This window comes from Haematobia irritans, chromosome 1 (assembly GCF_050003625.1).
Source record: "Haematobia irritans isolate KBUSLIRL chromosome 1, ASM5000362v1, whole genome shotgun sequence".
NCBI lineage: Eukaryota > Metazoa > Arthropoda > Insecta > Diptera > Muscidae > Haematobia > Haematobia irritans.
Genome location: NC_134397.1, coordinates 53,920,363 through 53,940,300, shown reverse-complemented (window position 1 = coordinate 53,940,300; position 19,938 = coordinate 53,920,363). Strand labels below are relative to the sequence as shown.

General features: G+C 28.7%; 1 protein-coding gene across 1 annotated transcript in view; it reads left to right on the top strand.

The window, feature by feature from the left end:
* Nucleotides 1-19,938, top strand: part of cic (Putative transcription factor capicua) — a 134,368-nt gene that overhangs the window by 20,883 nt on the left and 93,547 nt on the right. The window contains exon 3 of the mRNA XM_075290350.1: nt 8,106-8,154. The gene's annotated coding sequence lies outside the window, so the exon portion shown is untranslated. The remainder of the gene's footprint in view (nt 1-8,105; nt 8,155-19,938) is intronic.

Sequence of the window (19,938 nt, the reverse complement as noted above, 5' to 3'; positions counted from 1 at the left end):
CATTAACCCCTAAAAATAGTCTAATAATCCACTATGCGAAGATGACCCGTTCAGTATTTAGCATAACCGTCAGATATAAAAACATCACTCCGATAGAGGCGAATGTTGCATCACTAAGGCCATTGGAATATTAGATACAAATATTAGATACAAAGGTATACATACTGAGTTACACAAAAGGCGAATGTAATTTTTCTTAAGCGTGTAAATAATTCTTGATATACCAAAATAATCGTAACTTTCAGCCGTATTTATGTTTTGCCCATTATCTAGAAATAGATAATGTAAAACATTAACTACATTTTTTAATTGAATCAATAAAGAACTTTGCCAATCTACAGCTTTCGTTTCAGTGTATCAATGTAGGATTATGTCGCCTGAGGCAGTTGACATTGAAGCGGAGTCATTTTTTTGTAACATTCATCAAATGAAAATTCAAAAAACAGATTTCCAAACATTACACAGAAAAAAATTTCACGAACATTATTTCTAATTAAAGTCTTAATTGAGCCTTAAAAATATTCAATTAAAAATTTAATTGATTCAATAATTTTTTTAATTGAAACAAAAATTAATAGTATCAATTACTTTTTTAATTGGCTTTCAATTAATTTTTTTTATTGGTTCTATCATTTCTGTGATTGAAGACATTTCAATTAAAAAATTAATTGGATCAATTAAATTCGTGATTGAATCAGAAATTTTTTTTGTGTGTAATAGAATCGCTGATTCATAAAAAATATTAATAAAACAGATAAGAAAAAAATTTACACATCTTAGTTTTTTCAATACAAATATATCAAATCCATACAACCTAGGTTAGGTTAGGTGGCAGCCCAATGTATCAGGCTCACTTAGACTATTCAGTCCATTATGATACCACATTGGTGAACTTCTCTCTTATTACTGAGTGCTGCCCATGTTAAGCTCAATGACAAGGGACCTCCTTTTTATAGCCGAGTCCGAACGGCGTTCCACATTGCAGTGAAACCACTTAGAGAAGCTTTGAAACTCTCAGAAATAACACCAGCATTACTGAGGTGGGATAATCCACCGCTGAAAAAACTTTTTTGGTTTTTGGTCGAAGCAGGAATCGAACCCACGAGCATGCTAACCATTGCATCACGGTGGCTCCCAGTCCAAACAACCTAATGGTTAAGCTTCTACAATTGACAGAAACTTATCCTTAAATTGAAACAAACTTGGACTCACTGCCACCGAATAAACAACCATCTTTTGTTGTTGTAGGAGCTTGTGAGAAGTTGATGTGATAATCCTTAAGTTCATGTTGACTTCGCTCCGGTTTCATCGTAGTCGATTATCGTGAGAGCCTGTTTTTACATCACTATATTATCCGGATTTAGATTAACAGCAATAAGGGTTATTTGAATTCCGCCTACTGTCGCTGATGGTTAGCTTTATTTATAGCATCTTTGTTTGTGTTAGTGAATCGTTATATCTCCTCTCTTTTTAGTCTTGTTTTATTTTTTTATTTTTTATAGAATGGGAGTGCGATCGGTTGTGAATGTATCAGCAAGTGGTGAATTGAATAATTTACGCATGTAAATTATTTTTGTCAGTGCCACCCCGGCAGGGAATCGAAGCCGGTACCTCCGTCATGCAAAACTAACGCACTTTCACTGTGCTACCGAAGGCCACCTTGTATCGGCCGTCGCCTGATTACGGTTATATTAATGGTTGGATTTTTTTAGAATGTCTGTCAATATTTAATGAGCCATTATATTTGTATAGAATTTGTATAGAATTATTAAACCATTTTTTCCATAATATTATTATTATATATTTTTAAATTTTTAAACATTTTTCATTCAATTAAATGTTAATTGATGTAGTTAATATTTTACATTTTAAATTATTTTCCTCAATGACTTTATTTTTTAATTTCATTAATTAATTTTAGTCTAATATTCTAACTAACAGAGTTTTCAGTTTGAAACAATTTTTTAATTAGAAATACCTTGGTAATGTTTTTTGTGTGCGTAAAATTATACGAAATTATTTTTGGAAGTCATGCGTTTACTGTAAAAAAGAATCAAAGTACATATATTTGTTATTTGTAATCTGTTCGATTTTTATTGAATAGCTATTCCTGGTAAATGTACGCGAACAGACCTATGTTTTGTGATGTGATGTTTTTTTTAAGGATTTCAAGTGCAATGCTTGGTTGCCTGGCAATCAAATGCTACTTCTGATTGGAACAGCAGTGCATTAACCACCCGCCGCCATTAACCACCATTCAAGAAGCAAGCCTGTAACGACCCAGCAACCAACCAGTCAGTCATTGCATCCATTTTAGATGAAGACGAGACACAGATCACAACCATTGATTCAGGCATTTCTAGTTCCCAGTACTATCCAAAGTCGTTGTCATAGACTGCTAGTAGTGTGCTGACGACTATTTTTTTTTCTCTGTCACAGTCATCAGGCTGAATGCTAGGGGGCTGCATATTGGTATTGGTATAGAGCCGCCATGGTACATAACTGGTTTTTCAATACTTTTTTTTCTTGTATTTTCTGTGTGTCGTTTGTCTTCGTCGTTCTCTTCTTTGACATTCTGTTTGGGAGTAAGAATCGAGATCTCCACCAGAAAGGAAAGAAACCAGTAAACGAATAAAAGCCCCAAAGGCAACAACAACAGCAGCACTACAGCAAAAAAAAAAACAACTCAGCACAACACACAAAGCATTGACCAAACAACAAAATCATCAAGCAGCACTCAGAGAAGCAGCATCATAACAGCTTCCAAAGCAATAGCAGCAGCAGCAGCAGCAGCAGCAGACATTAACGATAGCAAAACGTACGTACATTCATACTTGATGGTCGGACGGACAGACAGACATTTGTATTCCTCCTTTTTGGTGTGTATACTGGAAATAAGTGTATTTATATGTATATGTACCTAGATTTGTTTGTATGTAGGTGGTGTATGCATGGTACACACCGCCGTGTGCGCTCAGACTATGAAAACAAATCATGTTGAGTACGTTGTTTGTTGTTTATTTACCATGGCTGTTGCTGGTTAGTGCTACTGGTCTTTAGCGCACACACAACACATTTTAGAACGGCGGTAAGCAACCGAATGACGGACGGACGGACAGACGCTCAGACAGACAGACAGACGTAATTTGTAGTGCTTTGAAATAATGCGAGTGTAGTAATTTTAGTTTTAACCATTTGTGAAAACTCTTTGAAGCTTTAGAGAAATCTGTTAGTGCGTAGACATTATTCAACAATGAAAATAATAGTTTTCATGGCCTTAACATTCGTGGCCTTAGCCAAATGGATGCTTACTTAGCATAGTCTATAAATCAATTGTTGCTCTAATTTCGAGGGGGATTCTAGATGACATACTAAATATGAATTATAAACTAATAGCCCAACATTGTTGCAAAATGAAATCGGTTAATGTACTGGAACAATGAACAAATTTCTATTACAATTTATTAAAATATCCAGTGCTTAAGTTATTGTATAAACACAGTCATAGCGATAGTCGATAGCCGGAAATTTTTTGTTAAGGAGTTGATGGAGAATTTATAGAAATTCTGGGACTTTTCCAAAACTGCACGTAAAAAAATAATTCTCTCCTCCCAAACGAAATTTTAGACAAACAAAGATCGTTTCTCATTTGCTTTTCGCTGTAAGGAAGTTTATTTGGAAAAAGTGACAAACGTTTATTCTTTTCTAGGATGTAAACACAATTTCATAAAGACTAAGTAAAAACAAGTAAGGAAAGTCTAAAGTCGGACGGGGTCGACTATATTATACCCTGCACCACTTTGGAGATCTAAATTTTCGATACCATATCACATCCGTTAAATGTGTTGGGGGCTATATATAAAGGTTTGTCCCAAATACATACATTTAAATATCACTCGATCTGGACAGAATTTGATAGACTTCTACAAAATCTATAGACTCAAAATTTAATTCGGCTAATAGGGTGGAACACAATCTTAGTAAAAAAGTATGGGAAACATTTAAATCTGAAACAATTCTAAAGAAACTTCGCAAAAGTTTAGGAAAATTAGAGTCATTTTTACAACTTTTCGACTAAGCAGTGGCGATTTTACAAGGAAAATGTTGGTATTTTGACCATTTTTGTCGAAATCAGAAAAACATATATATGGGAGCTATATCTAAATCTGAACCGATTTCAACCAAATTTGGCACGCATAGCAGGAATGCTAATTCTACTCCCTGTGCAAAATTTCAACTAAATTGGAACAAAAAATTGGCCTCTGTGGTCATATGAGTGTAAATCGGGCCAAAACTATATATGGGAGATATATCTAAATCTGAACCGATTTCAACCAAATTGTGCACGCATAGCTACAATGCTAATTCTACTCCCTGTGCAAAATTTCAACTAAATTGGGGTAAAACTCTGGTTTTTGGGACCGTATTAGTCCATATCGGGCGAAAGATATATATGGGAGCTATATCTAAATCTGGACCGATTTCAATAAAATTTGACACACTTGACTATAGTACTAATTGTTCTTCTTGTGCAAAATTTTAAGCAAATTAGGGTAAAACTTTGGCTTCTGGGGCCATATAAGTCCATATCGGGCGAAATATATATATATATATATATATATATATATATATATATATATATATATATATATATATATATATATATATATATATATATATATATATATATATATATATATATATATATATATATATATATATATATATATATATATATATATATATATATATATATATATATATATATATATATATATATATATATATATATATATATATATATATATATATGGGAGCTATATCTAAATCTGAACCGATTTCTAATTGCATTTTCCATCATATTTTTCTCACGAGGTTTTTTAGTTCTTAGCACCTTTTTCTGTAATACAAACAATGTAGAAGAAATTATTCGATTTTATAGTTTTTTTTTTTTAATATTACCTTTCGCCTGGACGGAGCCACCGTGGTGCAATAGTTAGCATGCCCGCCTTGCATACACAAGGTCGTGGGTTCGACTCCTGCTTCGACTGAACACCAAAAAGTTTTTCAGCGGTGGATTATCCCACATCAGTAATGCTGGTGACATTTCTGAGGGTTTCAAAGCTTCTCTAAGTGGTTTCACTGCAATGTGGAACGCCGTTTGGACTCGGCTATAAAAAGGAGGTCCCTTGTCATTGAGCTTAACATGGAATAGGGCAGCACTCAGTGATAAGAGAGAAGTTCACCAATGTGGTATCACAATGGACTGAATAGTCTATGTGAGCCTGATATATCGGGCTGACACCTAACCTAACCTTCGCCTGGACGGAGAATCGAATCGCGGACCATGCAATTTGTAAGCCAACACACTATACACTGGGCTACGTAGATGTTATTGTCATCAATAGACAATTATCGTTATAAGTTATATTTATATAGCATGGTTTGCGGCGCCCACTAGCCGTTAAAAAAAAATTATCTAAAAACTATCCCTGCTTCGACTGAACACCAAAAAGTTTTTTTTTTAATTCCAGATATGTTCGGAAGATCTCAAAAAGGTGTTCAATATTACATACTACTATATTAAATTTTTAAAGTCAGAAAAGAATAGGGCTTGATATAAACGAAATGGATTTGCTTGAAATTTTCAGCTACTTTATTTTTCGATATTTAGTCGAGGACGGGGGGCCTCCCTTTGTCCGACTTTTTTTTTTAAAGCACACTGAAAAAACTAAAATTTGTCGACTTACTGAAATTTTACGGAGAACTTATGGGAGATTGTGAAATTTATATGAGGCATATGATTTTTTAATATTTGGTCGGGGAAAAATTAAAGGGTACTGGGAGACCTGCTTTCTCCTCAAGTACATACCGTAAAACAATTAAGGGAATTAAGGGGAAGGGGACCTCCTCAAAAACTGAAAAAACTAGAATTCTCAAGTTTACTTGAAATTTACGAAGGCAGTAGTGGGGAAGGTTATGAAATCAATATGGTTTACTTGATTTTTGGATACTTGGACTGGAACCTTCTCCTTGTCCCACACTATGAAACTTGAAGGAAAGTTTACAGATTTTCTTGAAATTTGAAGAGGAAGTGACGTACGTTTACAAAATGAATTCACAACAATTAAACAACAAAAAATTGGTTGAAAGAGAACACCCCCTACCCGACGTTTGTTAAGCCGGTCCGTTTTACATATGCATAACCGCCCTACGAGTATTTCTGTATATAAACGAAAAAGCAAGTAGTCCAATTTTTTTTTGGAATGTAAGGCGTACCTGTGTGGAAACCATGGAGTGAATAATCAGTACTTCAGTATTTTGTGCCAGACTTCCCCTGACCCTACTCTATAAAAGATTCCAAATCTTTTTGAATTTGTTTTCAGATCGAAGGATATGCACCCTCAAAAAGAAATCGCTTCTGTAACATAGAAAATATATATGCTTCAAGCATATATATTTTAAGGATTGGTCCAAACAAAATGTTGTTTGTATTGTTCAAACATAATATGTTTCACCTTAGGGCATACACTGGTAGAAAAAATTTTAATGAAATTTTCTTTGTGTGGATATATTTTTAAGGCACCAATTGGTTACTTCCATTATTTTACTTGCAGCATACTCTCTAGGTCTCTCTTTCTAAACACATACTATTTTTGTATAGGCTATTTCTAAATTAATATATGTTTGCATCTAAGCATATTATATTTACAAACATTTTATGTCCCAAACATAATATGTTCTAACATAGTAACATATATGTCGCAAACATGTTATTCTAGTTTATGAACATTATATGCTTGCAATTAAAAATATTGTGTTAAAAAAATTGAGTTCCAAACATATAATTTTTACACCCAAACATATAAAAAACAGTCTTTCTTCCATGTACTACTCGAATTAGAATAGGGCTGTCATTCGGGATAAATTCTGTCGCGAAATCCTGGGATTTTCGGGATGGAATTTTTCGGAGATTTTTTATTTTGAATCCCGGGATTTTTCGGGATCTTGAGAAAATAATCCAAATTTGTTAAATATGTGGCTTTTTAGATTTTTTTTATTAATAAATTGGAGTCTTCATTCAGTGGCCAGTGTCGACATTGAGATATGTTTTTCATCTGCAATAAGATAAGATCGACTATAAGAGGTTATTTAAAATCATGAAGTAAGAAAGAAAATTAAAATATTTTGTTGAGTACACACAAAAAAAATTTTTCTGATTCAATCACGAAATTAATTGATCCAATTAATTTTTTAATTAAAATGTCTTCAATCACAGAAATGATAGTATCAATTAAAAAATTAATTAAAGGTCAATTAAAAAATTAATTGATCCAATTAAAAAATTCATTGATACTATTAATTTTTGTGATTGATTTTTGTTTCAATTAAAAAATTTGTTGAATTAATTAAATTTTTAATAGAATATTTTTTAAAGCTCAATTAAAATTTTAATTGGAAAAATTTTCGTGAAATTTTTTTCTGTGTACTAAAGCAATATGAAATGGCTTTTTGTGTTCATTTTTTTTGTTAAGTAGCAATCCCGGGACAGCCCTAGTATGTACCCCCATACAGTCATGGTATGACACTAAAGACATTTTTTTGAACTCTAATTTGTTCCCACAAACTACGAAATTTTCTTTAATAAGTGAAAAATAAAAATTTTATCTAATAAATTTTCTTGTATTTCTCGTATTTATTTATTTTTGTAAAATTGGCGTGAAATCATTGTTTCTAATACAGTTTAGTTCAACTTTTCGAAAAATAATCATTTTTTATAAAATTAACTAAAACTTTCTTTCCTGGTGGTACCAAATAAACTGGAAGGTAATTTACTTCATATTTGTTAAGCAATTAATTATGATGTTTTCGTGTTGTATTGAAAGGTATAACATTTTATTCTATTCACTGACAATGTATCATAAATAACATTTTCTCATTTAAAACATAATGTGAAAATCCCTTCTTTTAGAAAAATATGAATTTTTTTGGTGGAATTTCGAATTTAGAAATACTGTGTACTTAATTTGTATAAAATATTTTTTCTCATTTTTTTTTTCATCGGCTATTATTAATAAATTTTTTGAATCTATTTTATTTTGCAGATTTTTTGTAACACAGTGGTCTGTCCATGAAATTTAATTGAACTTGCTGGTGAGTAAAAATTTCATAACTTTTATTTACTTATTTAAAAACATTCAGATTCAAAATTAAATCGTAATGGCTCGCGTCTAGGTTTTGTTCTGCTGTAAATTTCAAATTCACATTTAAATTTATGCACATACAGTGAGCGTCAAAATAAAGTTTATAAAGTATTTGCTATAAAAAAATGTTTTGTTGTCTTAAGTTTAGTTTTGATTCTTAGGTTTAAATACAGATTTAAATACTCTCCTGTTTAACCACAAAAAAAAATAATAAAACCATAAAAAAATTAGGCAGAAATAAAAATCTCACTTATGTTATTTGCGTGTAAGTTTACTGAAAAAGTTTACCTATACGGAATGAAATATTTATTTTCAAAAGTTTTTCATAAATTACATAAATATATTGCTATAGAATTCTAAATAATCTTCATAATTTCCTTTTGTATTATACCTCTTTTATTTATGTATATCGGACATTTTTTGTAAGAAATGGTAGAAATGTGTACTGTCTGTCATTTTTCAATCAATTTTGAGATACGGCATTTTTGTGATCTTTATATCTATATGTATATTCCTATATACTCGTACATATCATATAGATTTTCATTTTGTGGCATGTTAGATTTTCACTCACACCTATTAAGAATTTTTTCAAAAGATTTATATTATGTTTACAAATCAATTTTTCATAATTTATTTTTTTTTTCAAATAAAAAAAATATAAATTTATAATTGTATAATAAATAAAAAACATACACTGGTAGAGAAATCTGTAGTTTCTTATCCAGCTACACTGAAAAAAAAAATATTATATAATAAGGAACAAATTTATCTAAAATAAAAAAATTTTATTTTAAAGAAAGTTTATAATCTTTGATTTAATTTTTTTTCATTAAACACGAATCTTTGCATCCCCCCATTAAAGTCTTAATGGGGGGCAAAAATTCCTTTATAGAAAACCATTTTTGATTTAAAGAAATAAACTTTAAATAAACATAGAAAAAGTATCTTTTTTTTCTTTAATCACGAAATTAATTGACCCAATTAATTTTTAATTGAAATGCCTTCAATCACAGAAATGATAGTATCATTAACTGAAGCAATTAATTTTTGTGATGGATTGTGATAGAAATAAAATTTTGCAAAAGTTTTCTATAGAAATACAATTTTGACAAAATTTCCAATAGAAACAAAATTTTGACAAAACTTTATATAGAAATAATTTTTTGCAAAAATTTTCTATAGAAATAAAATTTTGACAAAATTTTCTATAGAAATAAAATTTTGCAAAAATTTTCTATAGAAATAAAATTTTGACAAAATTTTCTATAGAAATAAAATTTTGCAAAAATTTTCTATAGAAATAAAATTTTGACAAAATTTTCTATAGAAATAAAATTTTGACAAAATTTTCTATAGAAATAAAATTTTGACAAAATTTTCTATAGAAATAAAATTTTGACAAAATTTTCTACAGAAATAAAATTTTGCAAAAATTTTCTATAGAAATAAAATTTTGACAAAATTTTCTATAGAAATAAAATTTTGACAAAATTTTCTATAGAAATAAAATTTTGTCAAAATTTTCTATAGAAATAAAATTTTGACAAAATTTTCTATAGAAATAAAATTTTGCAAAAATTTTCTATAGAAATAAAATTTTGACAAAATTTTCTATAGAAATAAAATTTTGACAAAATGTTCTATAGAAATAAAATGTTGACAAAATTTTCTATAGAAATAAAATTTTGACAAAATTTTCTATAGAAATAAAATTTTGTCAAAATTTTCTATAGAAATAAAATTTTGCAAAAATTTTCTATAGAAATAAAATTTTGACAAAATGTTCTATAGAAATAAAATTTTGACAAAATTTTCTATAGAAATAAAATTTTGACAAAATGTTCTATAGAAATAAAATTTTGCAAAAATTTTCTATAGAAATAAAATTTTCACAAAATTTTCTATAGAAATAAAATTTTGACAAAATGTTCTATAGAAATAAAATTTTGACAAAATGTTCTATAGAAATAAAATTTTGACAAAATTTTATTTTTTTTTTTGACAAAATTTTTCTATAGAAATTAAATTTTGGCAAAATTTTCTATAGAAATAATTTTTTTTCAAAATTTCCTATAGAAATAAAATTTGGACAAAATTTTCTAAAGAAATAAATTTTGACAAAATGTTCTATAGAAACCATTTTGACAATTTTTTTATAGAATCTTCGAATAAAATATGAAAAACCTTAAAATTAAGGTTAAGGTTTGTTTTGAGGCAATTTTGTATTGAAACCATTTACCATTTGGTCAGGTCATCGGACCAAGTTCGAAAAATCAAAAAATGTTGGACCAAAATGGCAACGGTGTTTGAGAAGGCTCTTAGGATGATGAACAACTGAAATATTTTCGAAGGAATTAAAAACGGTTATCTATCGATTTTATTTTTTTTAACAATTTATAAGACTATCAAATTTGCTGCCAATTTGAAATGTGATGTTAGTTAAACCTTGAAAATAGAAGTTCTTTAACTTTGCGCTGATTTTACTTGTTTTTAATGAATAATTATCTACTTAGGGTTTGTTCATAAGAATTTCTATAAACAAAAATATGGCTATTAATTTACGTTCACTAAAAACAAATCGTATTTTTGTTTCTTTTGTTTATTTGGCGGTTTTTCCCCCTTTACCGTACCATTTACAACTTTACTGGTTCCTCAAACACATTTATTGCTATGAGTATTATAATAATTTTATGGTTAGCTCGCGATGAATAGTACAAAACGAAGTACGTTTTTAGTGCCATAAGCGTCGCGCGCATTGTTTTACTTTTTATTATTATTTTTTTATTTTGTTTTATAAGCTTACTTATGATGGCAGATGGTAGGTATTGTATATGCTATGGTTTTTGATATTAGGTTTTGTATGATTTGTTTTTGTTTATTCTGTGCGAGCTTTTGAGGAATACTACAATTCCATGCCGTTCATTAATTAAAATTAACACAACGTAGTACGATGAAAGCGCTAAAGATCGATATGGCACAAAAACCAAAAAAAAAAAAAAAATGCCCACCAAATATACACAATTATTATGGACACTTTGGTAAATAATATACAGGTATAATAATAGCTATACAAAACCTTTAATGTACATATAGATGTTTATTCAAATTTATATTAGATGTAAAATCTTGCATATGGGCAATTATATATTTGTATATATTTTTGCTGACGTTTCCGACTTTGTGAGTAGCACTTCCCTCACACAACAGCCTTATACGTTCTTTCATCATTTCTTAGTTTTTTGTTTGTTTTTTTGGTTGAATGAATGTCGTTCTGCAATGCTAAGATTTCGACATGGAAGAGAGGCATACAGTGGACAGTTGTTAAAAGGAACAAAAATACAACTTCAGTGTGGCTCATATGAAATGCAATAAAGTAAAGCCCGATTTTTATTTATTTTTTTTTTCAATTTTATTATTTAAAGAGTACAAATGTCGGAAATCAATTGGCTACCGTTAAACCCCTGATAAAGTCATCACATGAAAGTGGATCTGCGGTAGTTTGGTCCATTCCCGGCGAAGAGCCTTCTTGAGATAATAGAAAATTCAGTATTTTTTAGTGCCAACCTCACTCTACAAAATGTACCAAACACAAAAAATCCAACGGATTGAGAGCCGGAGATTTTGGTGGCCATTTTTTTTTTTCTATATATAGACATAAAATTTTGACAAAATTTTGCAAAAATTTTCTATAGAAATAAAATTTTGCAAAATATTTTTATAGAAATAAAATTTTGAAAAATTTTCTATAGAAATAAAATTTTAACAAAATTTTCACAGACGTCGAGATACTTGCTCAAGAGAATAATCATAGGCGTAGATACACTCTTGAGATGCTTAATATAATAGATCTCTCTCCTGACAAGAGAATGAATTTCAAAAAAGACACTGAAGAATGCGCGAGAATGTATAGACACATCATAAACAAGCATCGACACAAACGAAGCTTAGTGTACGGTGACTTGCAGAACGAACAGCATCACACGAACTCACGTTAGTTATTTTCAATATATTATATCTAAAATAATATTGCGATTTGTGAACATTAAAAGTAATTTAATTTTTGTATTTTATGTAGATACAAAATCCCAGAAGATGGTTAGTGGCACTAACCGAAATATTGGAAATAAATATTAAAACAAATCAATAATCGATCGTTTCTATGACCTCAAGCCGAACAAAATTAATAATCAGAATAAAAATAAAATTTTGACAAAATTTTCTATAGAAATAAAATTTTGACAAAATTTTCTATAGAAATAAATTTTTGACAAAATTTTCTGAGAAATAAAATTTTGCAAAAATTTTCTATAGAAATAAAATTTTGCAAAAATTTTCTGTAGAAATAAAATTTTGACAAAATTATCCATAGAAATAAAATTTTGACAAAATTATCTATAGAAATAAAATTTTGACAAAATTTTCTGTAGAAATTAAATTTTGAAAAAAGTTTTGATATAAAATTTGACAAAATTTTCTATAGAATAAAATTTTGACAACATTTTTCATAGAAATAAAATTTTGACAAAATTTTCTATAGAAATAAAATTTTGCAAAAATTTTCTATAGAAATAAAATTTTGACAAAATTTTCTATAGATATAAAATTTGAACAAAATTTTCTATAGATATAAAAATTGAAAATTTTCTATAGAAATAAAATTTTGACAAAATTTTCTATAGAAATAAAATTTTGACAAAATTTTCTTTAGAAATAAAATTTTGCAAAAATTGTCTATAGAAATAAAATTTGTACAAAATTTTCGATAGTATAAAATTTGAAAATTTTCTATAGATATAAAATTTGAAAATTTTCTATAGAATTAAAATTTTGACAAAATTTTCTATAGAAATAAAATTTTAACAAAATTTTCTATAGAAATAAAATTTTGACAAAATTTTCTATAGATATAAAATTTGAAAATTTTCTATAGAAATAAAATTGTGAGAATATATAAATAAAATAAAAATAAAATTTTGAGAAAGTTTTCTATAGAAATAAAATTTTGACAAAATTTTCTATAGAAATAAAATTTTGATAAAATTTTGTATAGAAACAAAATTTGGACAAACATTTTGATATAAAATTTGGACAAAATTTTCTATAGAAATAAAATTTTGACAAAATTTTGATAACATTTTCTATAGAAACAAAATGTGGACAAAATTTTCTAAAGAAAAAAAATTTTGACAACATTTTCTATGGAAATAAAAATTTTACAAAATTTTTTATCGAAATAAAAATTTTGACAAAATTTTCTATAGAAATAAAATTTTAACAAAGTTTTCTATAGAAATAAAATTTTGGAAAAATTTAAAAAAAAATTCTAACGAAAAAAGTTTTGACAAAATTTTTTATGGAAATAAAAATTTTGACAAAATCTTCTATAGAAATAAAATTTCGACAAAATTTTGTATAGAAATAAAATTTTGGCAAAATTTTCTATAGAAATAAAATTTTGACAAAATTTTCTATAGATATAAAATTTGTACAAAATTTTCTATAGAAATAAAATTTTGACAAATTTTCTATAGAAATAAAATTTTGAGAAAATATTCTATAGAAATAAAATTTTGAGAAAATTTTCTATAGAAATAAAATTTTGCAAAAATTTTCTATAGAAATAAAATTTAGACAAAATTTTCTATCGAAATAAGAATTTTGACAAAATCTTCTATAGAAATAAAATTTCGACAAAATTTTGTATAGAAATAAAATTTTGGCAAAATTTTCTATAGAAATAAAATTTTGACAAATTTTCTATAGAAATAAAATTTTGCAAAAATTTTCTATAGAAATAAATAAAAATTGTTTATGGAAATAAAAATTTTGACAAAATTTCCTATCGAAAGAAAATTTTGAAAAAAATTTCTATAGAAATAAAAATTTGACAAAATTTTTCATAGAAATAAAATGTTGACAAAATTTTCTATAAAAATAAAATTTTGACAAAATTTTGTATGGAAAAATGTTGACAAAATTTTCTTTTAATATAAAATTGTGACAAAATTGTCGGTAAATTGGGGGAATCTTAAGTCCGAGGCACAACAGGATGCATATATTTTCTGATCAAAATTCAAACCTATTTTGAATTTAATGGAAATCGTATTTAAATTTGATTTTTTTTTGTAACTTAGCTAATTTAATTCGATTCAAAATATTGACCTTTCCGTAAGTATTTTGGTATTTATTCCGAGCTAAAGATGTGGTTACTTTAAAATAAAGAAAATTTTTTTAAAACTTTAAGGAAAATTTGTTTTACTTCAGCCACACACGACTTTAACGGAGGAACGTAAATTTCAAGATTCGTGTTCTAAATTTAATGAAAACAATTTTTAAAGCAAGTATTATGAACTTTGTTTAAATTAAAATTTCTTTACTTTAAAGAAATTCATCTTTATTATAGTAATATAGTAAATTGTATGTCCTAAAATTTAGGTTACATTATCTTTCATATTAGGTCACTATTTTTTCAGTGTATGCAAGCTTTTATTTCAGTGTATGAAAATCAAGGTAAAATCGTTTGACAGTTTTATGGTTAAATATTTTTCATTTGAAAATTTCAGATTGGTAAATTATTGAAAATCTTAGATAACATTTCTTGTTGGTATATATCACAATTTAAAGAAACCCACTGTTGTAATGCCTAATTCTTTTGCCATTCTAGGCATATGACACATGCAAACACACACACACATATACAAATAACAAACAATCATTTGCTTTATTCATTTTTGTGTTTTTTTTTTTGCAAAAATATTTTTGTTTTGTTTATGCGCGTATATTTAACGTAAAATCGCGTCTATAGATACTTTTCGTTTTTATCCATTGGGGTACGTATGAATGTACTATATAGAGAACAACTATTATTTTTTATTCAAAGATACATGAGAGCACGTACGCGGATTTTTTTTGAGTAGCTTTTTTCAATGTTGTTTCGTTTTCATTTATCGTCATCATCATCATCATTGTCGTCTTTGGCGTTGGCGTAGTGTTGCCGTTGTAGCGTCACAAACAGTAGCGGCGGTAGCTCACACACACACATACCATAAATACACTACGAAAAAATCAACAACGACAATAAGTGAAAATTGCTGATGATTATATTTGGTGTTCGTTGGTTTGTTCATACAATACCACTGGCGTCGGTACTGTCGGATAAATACTATAATGATGAAAATGTAAGAAGAAAAAGAGCATTAGCAAAAGAGAGAAAAAAATAAAACGTGATGGGATCCCCCTACGCACAAAGTTCGCGTATGTTTGTAAACCCTTTCTCTCCACTATAGCATTGTGGGTCGTTTGTGAGGGTTTTGAAGTGTAATCGGGTCAGGAATCGGATAAGAAACATTTCTTGATTCCATAACAACATTGAAACGATTTTACATACACTGAAAAAATATTTGCATTACATATTAAAGATTACGCAACGTAAATTTTAGGACACGCAATTGAGGATAAATGAAAGTTTATAATATTTACTTCAAAAAAAAATTTTTTTTCACTAAATTGAAGACAGAAATTTTGAAATTTTTCGTCCCTCCGTTAAATTAGTATGTCATCACACAAAAAAAAAATTCTGATTCAACCACGAAATTAATTGATCCAATTAATTTCTTAATTCAAATGTCTTCAATCGCAGAAATGATCAAGTATCAATTAAAAAAATAATTGGAAGTCAATTAAAAAATGAATTGATCCTATTAAAAAATTAATTGATACTATTAATATTTGTGATTGATTTTTGTTTCAATAAAAAATTTGTTGAGTCGATTAAATTTATAATTGAATATTTTTTAAAACTCAATTAAGACTTTTATTGAGAAAATGTTCGCGAAGTTTTTGTTCTATGTTTGAACTAAGGCAAATTTCCCTTAAAGTAAACAAACGCATTTTTGATTTAAAGAAATCGTCCTAACGTGAATAGCTCTATTAATAACATATATCGTAAAAACAGAATTAAAATTCGACAAATGAGATCTGTACACACAAACAATTTTTTTCTGATTCAATCACGAAATCAATTGATACAATTAATTTTTTAATTGAAATGTCTTCAATCAGGAAAATGATAGTATCAATCAAAGTTTTAATTGGACATCCAAAAAATACTTGATTAAAAAGATAATTGATTTCATTAGCAAATTTCAAATAATTATTGATTCAATTAAAAATTTAATTGGTGTTGATTGCAAAATTCAATTAATTTTTTAATTAAAATAGGTACCTATTTTCAATTACTTTCTGATTTGACTTAGTGTTTTTAGTTTGATTTACAATTGATTGTTTGAAATAAAAAAAATCTTTTGAAAAATGTCCGTCACTTTTTATACCCTCCATCATAGGATGGGGGGGTATATTAACTTTGTCATTCTGTTTGTAACACATCGAAATATTGCTCTAAGACACCATAAAGTATATATACTCTTGGTCGTGGTGAAATTCTGGTTGAAGTTTGCAATGTGGTGTTATTATATGGCCGCTAATAACCATGCCAAAATTGGTCGATATAGGTCTATAGTTATATATAGCCGATACCCAATCACACAAAAATTGGTCCATATCGGTTCATAATCATAATCATAATTTTATTCCTATAGAAAATTTTGTCAAATTTTATTTTTATAGAAAATGTTGGCAAAATTTCATTTCTATAGAAAGTGTTGTCAAATTTTAATTGACTTGAAAAATTTGTCAAAATTTTATTTCTATAGAAAATTTTGTCAAAATGTTATTTCTATAGAAAATTTTGTCAAAATTTTATTTCTATAGAAAATTTTGTCAAAATTTTATTTCTATAGAAAATTTTGACAAAATTTTATTTCTATAGAAAATTTTGTTAAGATTTTATTTCTATAGAAAAATTTGCAAAAGAACTTATTTTGTCAAAATGTTATATACGTATTTAATCGGCCTTTTTTTAGTTTAATATATACCACATATGGACTACCTTGCAATTTAGAAGACGGTCTTAGGAAGTTTTAAGATACCTTGCCATCGGCAAGTGATACCGCAACCCAAGTAATTCGATTGTGGAGGACAGTCTTCAGTAGGAGTTTCTACGCAATCCATGGTGGAGGGTACATAAGCTTCGGCCTGGCCGAACTTACGGCCGTATATACTTGTTTTTAACTGATTTAGTCTTCCGAGTTTGATTAAAAAGTTAAATGTATCAATGTATAATTTTTTAATTAAAAATGTTTCTATCTTGATTAACAAGTTAATTGTATCAATTAATTTATTAATTTAAAAAAAATTCAACTTCAATCAACTTTTTAATTGGAAATATTTTGGTGAGATTTTTTTCTGTGTATGCTAATTTTAATTTTATTGATCCTAGATTTGATATATTGAAATTTTAAAAAAGCAGCATCTTTGCCTCGGAATCAATACCAAAATCATTAAGGGAAAGTCAAAATCTTTGGATCCAAGTAAACTTGTTTTTGAGTGTACACATATTATTTCTTCATGTATATTAAACGGTCAAAGTACATACATTTTTATTTAAATTGATAGTGAGAGAGAGAGAATCCAAAGATTTGTTTTATTTCACCAATACCTGCACTGTGGTACAGGGCATTGTTACCAGTGTTGCCGTTACTGGCAAATTGGCTCATTTTGAACAGCTGTCTCTTTTCTGGCTTCTTTTTTATTTTAGCTCTTTTTAATTTTTCTGGATCTTTTTTTTGGCTCCATTCTGGTTTTTTACTGATTAAATTGAAGGCGCTATTAAAACAAGTGTACACGGCCAGGCCAAATCTTACGTACACACAAAAATTTTTTTTTTGATTCAATCACGAAATTAATTATTCCAATTAATTTTTTAATTGAAATCACAGAAATGATAATATCAATTAAAAAACTAATTGAAGGTCAATTAAAAAATTAATTGATCCAATTAAAAAATTAATTGATACTATTAATTTTTGTGATTGATTTTTGTTTTAATTAAAAAATTTGTTGATTCAATTAAATTTTTAATTGATTATTTTTTAAAACTCAATTAAAATTTTAATTGGAAAAATTTTCGTGATTTTTTTTCTGTGTACCCTCTACCGTGGATTGCATAGAAACTTCTACTAAAGACTGCCATCCACAATCGAATTACTTGGGTTTGGGTAATACTTACCGATGGCTAAGTATCTTAAAACTTCTTAACATCGTCTTCTAAATTCTAAGTTAGTCCATGTATGGTATATATTAGACAATAAAAGCAGATTAAATGCGTATATAATTCAGTTCTTGACCGGTACATATTAGAGGTATGCACGTGAGTAATATGTTACTCACGCTCACGCACACTCACGACTGAAAATCATACTCACGCACGATATTTTTTGGTAGGACTCACGCTCACGCACGAAAACCTCGTAATTCACGAAAAATACCGTGACTCACGAAAAATATCGAGACTCACGAATAATTTTATGATTAATTTACCTTACAGAAGTGTCTGAAAACATGAGCATTATTAAAATCAGAGTTTATTAAACTCTTAACATGTGTCACTAAAATTGTAATTGAATTTAACTCTTAAGCGTTTTATGTTGGTGAGCAGGAATATTTTCGTGAGTGTAATTCGTTACTCACGCACACTCACGAACATATTATTTTCGTGACTCACGCTCAAGCACACTCACGCTGTTGTCATGAGCGTGACTCACGCACGAATCACGAAAATTACGTGAGTCACGACAATTTCGTGTCACGTGCACACCTCTAGTATATATATATAGGGAAGCCTACAAATAATTACGAACTGATATGAACTTTTTCGCGATAATTAGATAGGAGGAATGGAAATATGGGGTCGCTTTATATGGGGGCTATATACAATTATGAACCCGTATGGACCAATTTTTGTGTGGCTGAGGATCGGTTTATGGGGGCTATATATAACTATAGACTGATATGGACTAAGTTTAACATGGTTTTTAGCGGTCATATATTAGCACAATTTACCAATTTTTAACCGAATCGGATGATTTTTGCTCCTCCAAGAAGTTCCAGAGGTCAAATCTGGGGATCGAAAATGGGGGCTATATATAATTGTGGATCGATATGGATAAATTTTTGCATAATTGTTAGAGACCATCTACTAACACCACGTACCAAATTTCTGCCGGATCAGATGAATTTTGCTCTTCCAATAGGCTCCGCAAACCATTTATACGGGTGCTGTACGTAAAAGTTGTCCGATATGGCCAATTTGCAATACCATCCGACCTACATCAATGACAAGGGAGCCACCGTGGTGCAATGGTTAGCATGCCCGCCTTGCATACACAAGGTCGTGGGTTCGATTCCTGCTTCGACCGAACACCAAAAAGTTTTTCAGCGGTGGATTATCCCACATTATTAATGATGGTGACATTTCTGAGGGTTTCAAAGCTTCTCTAAGTGGTTTCACTGCAATGTGGAACGCCGTTCGGACTCGGCTATAAAAAGTAGGTCCCTTGTCATTGAGCTTAACATGGAATCAGGCAGCACTCAGTGATAAGAGAGAAGTTCACCAATGTGATATCACAATGGACTGAATAGTCTAAGTGAGCCTGATACTTCGGGCTGCCACCTAACCTAACCTAACAACTGCTTGTGCCAAATTTCAAGTCGATAGCTTATTGCGTTCGGAAGTTTCGACAGACGGACGGACGTAGCTAGATCGACAAAGAATTTCACCACGACCCAGAATATACATATATACTCTATGGGGTCTTAGAGCAATGACAAAGTT